An 8,730-nucleotide genomic window follows, 5' to 3' on the forward strand; every position below is an offset into this window, starting at 1 on the left:
CCCGACCACAGAACCGCCCAGAACCTGTGCTGCGTGGGGGTCGGTCCTGCAGAAAGCCCCCACGGGACCCCCGACAGAGCCACAGCCGCCCCCCTCCGCCCGCTGGACCGCGGCCCCGCCACGGAGAACCAGGACGTCGGTGGGTCCTCGCCTCCTCCCGCCCTGGCTCGCCCACCCGAGGGACCCCCCAGACAGACAGAGCCGCCAGGGACTGCAGAAACCCTTTATGTGGACACAGGAGTGGGGCTGGCAGGAGGGGTGGGGCGGGCCGGTCCCCGGGGGGTGGTTCCTTCCGCGTCCTGCAGTTCTGCAGGACGGAGGGTCCTGGGGCTGCTGTCCCGGGGCTGCCGTGGAGCTGTGCCTCCTGCCCTGGGAAGGAGGGGTGTCGAGGGGTGCCGGGGGCGGGGGCTGCTGCAGGGGGGGCCGGGGCGGGCTCGCGGGGGCTGCAGAGCGAGTCTGAGCAGAGAAGAAGGTCCTTCTGCTGTCTGCCCGCAACCACAGCTCTGTGCTCGTGAGGGAAAAGCCCCCGAGGTGTGACGGGGGGTGGGCCGTCATGGGACCCCAGAAGGACGCCCATTTTGTCGGCATCTGGGCTGTGCTCACAGCAGATCTGGGGGCCTCGGGCACCTCAGGACTCCTCCAGCTCCATGTTAACGAGCCCCGAGAGGGAGATCCAGGCGGCAGAGGCTCAGGGTGGGTGGCGGTGGGCGGAGCACTCGGGGCCATGGGGAGGGGCCGGCGGGGACACCACGCCCACTGGACTCCGGATGGCCTGGTGGCTCTGGGGAAGGCTTGGGGGCCCGCGGGGTCCCTCCTGCCTGCAGGTTGGGGTGCCCCCGGGGATCCGACTTTCCTCGAGGGTCACTCACCCTAATCACGTGTGGGAAGGTGTGGGAACGCAGCTCTCTGCAGAAACAAAGAAAGAGCCTGAGTGATGAGACCCCCCCAGACCAGGGCCTAGCCCCATCACTGCCCGTGGCTCACACTCGGCCACGAAGACCCAGAGGGGCCCCTGGTGTCCCTGAGACATGTCGCTGCTCTGGTCTCTCCCCCAGGGGAGGAGGGGACCTGAGAGGGGCACACGGGGACACGGCAGAGCCGTGCTCTCACCCGTCTGCACGGGCGTGTGGATGTCCTTCTGTGGCAAGCCCTTGCGCTGGGTGAATTTCTTAAATGCTTCCAGAGCTTCCGGGTTCACGTCGGGATGTCTGCCTGCGGCGAGGAGAGCAGGTGAGCCCGCAGTGTCCGGCGCGGACCCGGGGAGGGCACGGGCAGGTGTACGTGGCAGCGGCAGGAACCTCACCCAGGAGCTTGGCTGTTCGGAATCTTCTCCGCTCACGCTGTCCCTCGCTGTAGAACATGAGGTAGTCCCGCACGGGAGTCTCCTCTACCTGCACGTGACTCCTGCCTCCAACTGCAGGGGCCACGGAGGGGGCACGCGACCATCCTGATCCCGACAGAGGCCCCCCGGACGGCCACCCCCTGGGATCCCCTCGCCCGTCCCCAGGTTCCCCTCTTGACCTGAGCCCCAGGACTGGGGTCCCCAGCACCACGGCCCCCAGTCCTGGGCATAGGACCTGACCCGGGCCGTGGGGGCGGGGCGGGAAGGCTGCCTGGGCGCGGAAGGCTCTGGTTCTTGGGGGGCACCGCCCACCGCCCAAGCACCGGGGACTCACAGGCTGTGTATTTGCCGGGTGTGTCGGTTTTCTCCAGGGTGATCTCCACTTCCTGGCACTGGTCGTCGATCCTGGAGGAGGGGACAGAAGTCAGCTGGCCGAGGGCTTGGTGTCCACTTCCACGTCCCGACCTCGGAGCAGCTCAGGGGACCCCAGCCCTGCCCGGGGCCCTTCTCCCTCCAGGGCTTGGTGGGTGTTTGGTGTCATTCCACACCTGTGGCCGGACAGGAGGGCCCGGGGGGGGGTGGCTGAGGCCGTGGGACAGGGAGGCCACTGAGTGGCCTGGCTCGTGCTCACCGGTACACAGAGGAGGCGCGCACGTGCCCACTGCTCAGTACCGTGAACAGTATGGGGGACGTCCGGGCCACTGGGGAGCCCGTCTCTGAGACGAGAGCACTGATGTACCACTTCCCCGAAATCTGAAAGACACGCGTCCTCTGTAGGCAATGTCGCACATGTGACCAGCTCTCCCGGGCCCCTGCGCTCCCATAATTCCAGCTCCAAACCCCACCAGACACCGCCAGCATGTCTGAGGCTCTCGGGGACACCTGCTCCCCTGACATCTTCAGGTCCCTTCCTAATTCCAGCACATTGCCCCAGCCCCAGCCCCATGTCCCACGGTGCTGGCAACGAGACGGGGGTCCTTTTGGCTCTGAATCTTCCTGCTGTCCCTGACCATAGCCTGCAGAGGGTCAGGGCTGAGCCCAGAAATGTGTCTAACTCCTGACCACCAACCCTCCGCTGCCCCAGCCCAGCCCGCCCCACATGAGCCACACATCGGGGTCCTGGAAGGACAGGGGGTCCTGGGCCTGCACGGTGATCAGGCCGAGGGCCGTGGCCAGGAGCAGGGTCTTCATCTCCAGGGCTCTGTGTTCACGGCTGCCTGACGAGTTGTCTCTGGGGCTCAGAGAAGCTGTTTGGGCTCCTCACGGGGCTGCCCTTTATACCCTGGCCCCGGGTCCCCAGGGACTTGGCACAGACCACCTGCGATCCACGGCCAGCTGGCAGGGAGGGCCTAGGGTTTGGAATAACAGCTCATTAAGCCCCCAGGCCCGGGTGTTCCCAGGGTCACACATTCCCAGTGGGGCGTGATTTGCAGCAGGAGGCTCACGGAATGGGGGGGCAGAGCTCTCGGAATGGGAGCCTCAGGCGGAAAACCAACAGTGTCACCCCTCGGCTCATCCCGGGCCATCCAGGGTCTGCTCAGGCCTGCCCTCACCGCCTTGGGGGCCCCCGTAGCTGCAGTTCCTGGACCTGCCGTGTTGCACCCTGGATCGTCCCCTAAGGGGCCCTGTTTTGGGATTCAGGGCTCGACTGCCACCATGCCTCCCTGGGGAGAGGCCCCAGATGCGCTACGGGAACGTCGCCTTCCTCCTGTCCTGCTGGGTCTGTGGGACACTTCTGTGCTTCCTCTGCCGCTACTGTGACAAAGTACCCCAGGCTTAGTACTCAGAGCCCGGAAACTTAGTCTCTCCCAGGCTGGCTGCGTAGAAGTCTGAGAGCAAGGCAACCCTGGACTGAGGTCCCCCCACCCAGTGAGGCCCTAAGGAGGTAGTGGGGCAGAGTGGGGTCGGGGGTCCCTGCTGACTCTCCCAGCTCCCGGAGGCCCCAGCTCTCTGCTCTGCTCTGTGGCTTCTGTCCTGTGACCCACACCTCTTCTCTCCTCTGGGCACCGGCCCTGGGGTGTAGAGCCCGCGGTCCAGGATGACCTGACTTCATGGTCTGTGACAGTCAATCACCTCTGCAAAGACCCTGTTTCTGAATCGAGCTCCAGGCTCCAGGCGAGCGTATCTTTCGGGCGTCGCCATCCAGCCCGGCCCACCATGTTCCCCTCTCTGCAGGGACCCCGCACGTGTCTTTGTCTTCTCATGTGTTGCACCTGCCCCTGTCAGGGACTGGGCCCCCTGCTCGCAGCCGTGCTCGCAGGACACGGAGGAGCTGGGCCCTGAGGAGCCCTGTCCTTCCCCTGGTGGTCCGAGGCTCACCTGCTGAGTGCGCCCCTCCCTCGTGGGGTCTGACCCAAAGCCCCCGTTTCACGCAGCCAGCTGAGAGGCTCAGACACCAAAGCCTGGACCCCGTGGTCGAGCCCCCATTGCCCTCTGAGTAAGGACCCTGTGCTCCTTCCGGGACCAGAGCAGGTCCCGGGCTCGGAGTGTGTGTCGTGTGGTCCACAGCCGACCTCAGCAGGAGGCCGGGGCCGCGGGTGGCTGTTTCGGGGCCTCACAAAGCCGTCCTTGTGCGTCAGGGCCCCTCCCCCACATGCTCTCTGCTGGTGATGGAACTAAACGTGTCACTTGTAATTACCCTGGTAATTGCCCCCCGGAAGGTGTTCTGGAGCACAGCCTGGCCCTCCCCAGGGTGGGGAAGGGGCGGGCCCGATGCCCTTTTAGGCCCAAACCAGGAGGCAGGTCCAGGCTTTGAGAAAGGCTCTCCTGTTCCCTGTGTGTGCGGAGCTTCTGCCAGGGGCAGGTGTGATCCCTGCCCCTACCACATCACAGAGAGGACAGGGGTCCCCTGAACCCCTTGATGCCCCAGCTCTGCAGAGTCTTTGGCACTGACCCTCACAAGGGCACCAAGGGGCCCGAGAGGCAGCATGTGTCCACAGCCCAGCTGAGGTTTGCTGGGACTCCGGGGCGCTGGGGGACGCTGGCAGGCCACGAGGACTGTGGGCCCAGCCCTCCAGGTGGACGTCACCTGATGCACACGTTTACAATTGTGGGTGTGAAGTGGCTGTTGGGGAAGGACACACACATCAGTGGAGCAGAACAGAGAATTCAGACTTGGGGCCACGTAATTGGGCCAGTTTATTGTTTGACAAATGTTCTGGAACGATCGAACAGACACACGCAAATAAAGGAGCCTTGACGTAAGCCTCATGCATTCCTTTACGAAAGTAGCTACATCGATCACAGGCCTCAGTGTAACATGATTCAAGAGAAATTCTCCGGAGCTGGTGTCAGGCAAAGCACTCTTAGATACAGCACACAAGCGTGTACATAAGGACAAATCAGTGAATTGGAGGTCATAAAAATCCAAAACTTCTGCTCTACAAAGTCAGTTGTTAAAAGAATTAAAGGAAAAACAAAAAGCCACGTGCTGGGAGAAACAGTTGTAAATTTCATAATCTGGAAAAGAACACATTTGAAACAATCTCAAACCTCAGCAGTAAAAAAAACGAACAACCCGATAAAAATGAGCAAAACACTTGAACAGACATTTCCCCGAAGCGAACATCCGGGTGGCAAGGGGCCCTGGAACTGGGATGCGGTGCCACTGGCCATGAATGGGGTGGGGTCAGCCACGCCGTCCAGGAGACGCGATTCACGTCTGGAGTGTGCGGCACCGAGCGGGACCCCAGTCCACAGCTGCTCTGGGGAGCGGCTCGGCGATCTCTGACAAATCCGGTTCTACACTCCTGTACAACGGGGCGACCTTTCCCAGCTCTGTATGTAGCAGGAACGAACACACGGGGCTGCGTGTCTGCAAACGTGCACGGCAGCGCTCGTCATGATGGCTGAGAGTCAGCTATGCCGCCGGGGGCCTTCCCCTGGAGCAGGTCGGACAAACCACGGCCCCTCCATGCGATGGAATGACAGCAAACGGAGTGAGGGGTGGACCAAGCCGACAGCTTGGTGGGCTGCAGAGTGAGGGCAGCCAGCCTCACGGGCACCCCGATTCTGTTTATGTGGCTTCTGGACAAGGCAGAGCTGCTGGAAAAGAGATGAGTGGTTGCTGGGGGGTGGGGGAGGCAGCAGGGGGGAGGTTTTGCCCGTAGCGTCAGGGCATGGAACGGCTCTACGTCCCGACTATGCCGGTGGCCACGCAAATCTATGCGTGAGCGGACGTTCGCAGGACTGTATGTGGAAATGCTGCCGGTGGAGGCGGACAAGGACCACCCACGTGCCCCCAGCGCCGCCGGGGAACCTGCCTCCTCAGCACCCTCTCCGCCAGTGCCAGAGCGCACGGCGTGTCCCGTTGTCCTCCCTCCGGCCCCTCAGGCTGCGAGGACTCTGGCTGCGGTTTCCCTGCGTGTGTGCTCGTGTTTGCCCAGAACGCCAGGAGGGCCACTTTGTCGGTGGCGGACAGGGCCCTGGAGGCGTGGGGCACGAGGTGACAGCTGGGACACGGCACCGGAAGCAAGGTTTTGGGACCCCTGTAGGACTGGTGACCGGCTGGCGGCAGCTTTCTGAAAGGCGCCGTCGAAACTCGGGGCTCAGGTCCGCAGACATCTTCTGTACGGGCATTGGCGTTGCTGTGTCCTCCAGCAGCCTCGGCACACAGGGGCCTGACTCCGGACCCCAGCGCAACGCCGTGGGCTGTGGGAGTGCGCCAGGAGTGGAACTCAAACCTTGCCAGGTCTGTCCCGTGAGAGTCGGGGAGATGCCGAAGGAGTGGCCCGCGACACCCACGGTTGGGACGTGGACGGGAGCCCCAGTCCACGTGCAAGGTGAGGACAGTGGCCCCTGTCCCTGAGCAGAAGCAGCCCCTTGTGCCTGCGGGAGTGTCTGGCTTCCCACTCCCGGGAACCCTCGGCCAAGGCGCCGTGTGGTGTCAATTCTGAGGGGCTCAGAGGGCCGGCCTCAGCGTTGGATTGTGTGCAAGTCGCCCGCCTGCCTGGGCCTCCAGAGGCTGGACTGTCAGGCCGCCTCGGGCCGCCGGGGGCGTCCTCCAACACGGACTGAGGCCTGCCCTGTGGGCCGTCCAGGGAGGCTGTGATCCCAGAGCTGCTCCTGCTTATTTACTTACTTAAAGATTTTATTTATGTATTTGAGAGAGACACACAGCGAGAGAGCGAGCACAAGCAGGGGGAGTGGGAGAGGGAGAAGCAGGCTCGGCGCTGAGCCGGGAGCCCGACACAGGTGTGCATCCCAGGACCCGGGGTCATGGCCGGAGCCGGAGGCAGACGCTTCGCCCACGGAGCCCCCCAGGCGCCCCTCCCAGAGCCGCTGTCAGCATGAAAGGAGGGGTCCCCTGTCGGCGGGTCGGGGTCAGGAGAGAGAGCCCACGCCCAGCTCTACGTAAAGAATTAGCAACCAGCCGCGGGGAGCCGGGACTGTAAAGGACGGACGTCAGAGAGGACCAGCGGGTCCACCCAGGGCTGAAGCCCAGGACCGCGTCCAGGAGCAGACACGGTGGGAGGCAGACTCTGCTGGAGTCCGGCAGCGGGGAGAGACACTCGCCGGGCTTGGGGCTGGAGGAGGTACCCGTGGAACTCTCCAGAAAGCCGCCAGTGGGTGGAGGCTGCTGGGTGTCCCGCTTGCTGCCAGGAGCTTCGGGGTAAAGGAGAAAGGGGCAGGGAGGAGGCAGACCCCGGGCTGGGCACCCTCCTGGCCCACCCTCCACCCACAGGCCTGCACTTGGATCCCACGTGGGAGGGCAGCGGGTCGAGCCTCAGGCCTCGCGGTGGCAATGGCTTCCCAGGACCCATCTTCATTCTTGGTTCTCTTCGTTCTCTAGGCCACTTGCCAGAGGGGCCATCCCTACGCTGGTCTCTGGGGGTCCCAGTGCCTGGGTCCAAGGCTTTTGTGATGGCTGTCCCCGGGCAGGGTGGCGCCGGCAGGGATGCCCTCGAGAGCACCAGGTCCTCAGACGCTCCCTTCTGCTCTACCCAGCGGCAGACGTCCCCCCGCTCGCCAGGACCGGTGTCGGCCTGGAGCCGAGAGAGAGTAACGGCGACCTGGGGCTGGGCTATCTGAGTGTGTGAGGCATGGGGGAGGGACTGGGATGCAGTGACGCGGGGCCCCAGGCATCATCCCCGACCACAAGTCCCTCTGAGTCCCCGCTGGGCTCTCCTGGGGGCAGGAGCACACCCCCAGCAGGACTGCCGGCCACTCGTGCCCTGGGCTAGCCCTCCACTGACCCCCGCCAAATGGGGGGGATGAACGGAGGGCACGCCCCGGGAACCCCACCTGGGACGCCCACATTCTGGCTTCGCCTCGTAAAGCCGGGTCAAATTTCTCAGCCGGCACTGACCCGCATTCCGAGGGCCCCGCAAGGACTTGGGGACAGTGGCCCTTTCTCAGCTCCGCACGCCCTCTTCTGTTGGGATCGTCAAGTGCTGGTCCTTTACCAGCGGCCCGGGCTCCACCTCCGGCTGTCCCCCCGGGGGCACGGGGTTAACGCTGGACAAAGTGTGGAAACAGCGCTCCACGGGAGGGCGGTCAGCGCTGGGAGGAAGGTCACGCTGCTTCTGTCCCGAAGGCAGGCCTGGTCTCCCACAGAAATGCCGTGCCCCTCCCGGCTTGAGAACCAGGGGACAGAGGACAGGGCCATCGTGGCCGCCGGAAAGGGAAGGGAGAAATCCTGGGAAGAAAAGCCAGGGAGTCAGAGCCCAAGTACCGCAGGCGGACGGTCCGAATCTGGGGCTCACCCTGAAACATGAGCCCGCAGGGCGACGTGGAGCCGCCCCGCGGGGGTGAGGGGGCTAACCCGCTGTGTGGGGACGGCAGGGTGAAGCTGGGCTCCAGATGAGGTAAATGACTATTTATTTATTTATTTTTTAAAAGATTTTATTTACCTGACACACAGGGGAGATCAGAAGTAGGCAGAGAGAGAGAGAGAGGAGGAAGCAGGCTCCCCGCTGAGCAGGGAGCCCGATGCGGGGCTCGATCCCAGGACCCTGGGACCATGACCTGAGCCAAAGGCAGAGGCTTAACCCACTGAGCCACCCAGACACCCCAGTAAATGCCTGTTTAAAAGGGTAAAGTCCATACGCTCCTTTTCTGAAGATTTTATTTATTTACTGTTTTAGAGAGAGGGACCAAACGCGCAGAGAAACCGGAGACCGTCAGAGAGACGTGGTTCACGGCACACGAGGGACACGGAGGTCAGGTAGGCGTCAGCGCTCATCAGGGACCCCCGGGGGCAGGAGCCGGTGGGCTGACCTCCGTCAAGTCTGGAAAGAAAGCAGGAGCCCGCCCGGAGCCGCACAGCCGCTACCCACCCCGGAGAGAAGCCAAAGTGAAAACGCTGGGATGAGGGCACGCGGCGGGTTTGGGGCGCCGGGCCGGGCCGCGGACGGGTTGAGGGTCAGGGCCCAGGAGTGGGGGCAGGT

This window comes from Meles meles, chromosome 11, assembly GCF_922984935.1.
Source record: "Meles meles chromosome 11, mMelMel3.1 paternal haplotype, whole genome shotgun sequence".
In the NCBI taxonomy this organism is placed as follows: Eukaryota; Metazoa; Chordata; class Mammalia; order Carnivora; family Mustelidae; genus Meles; species Meles meles.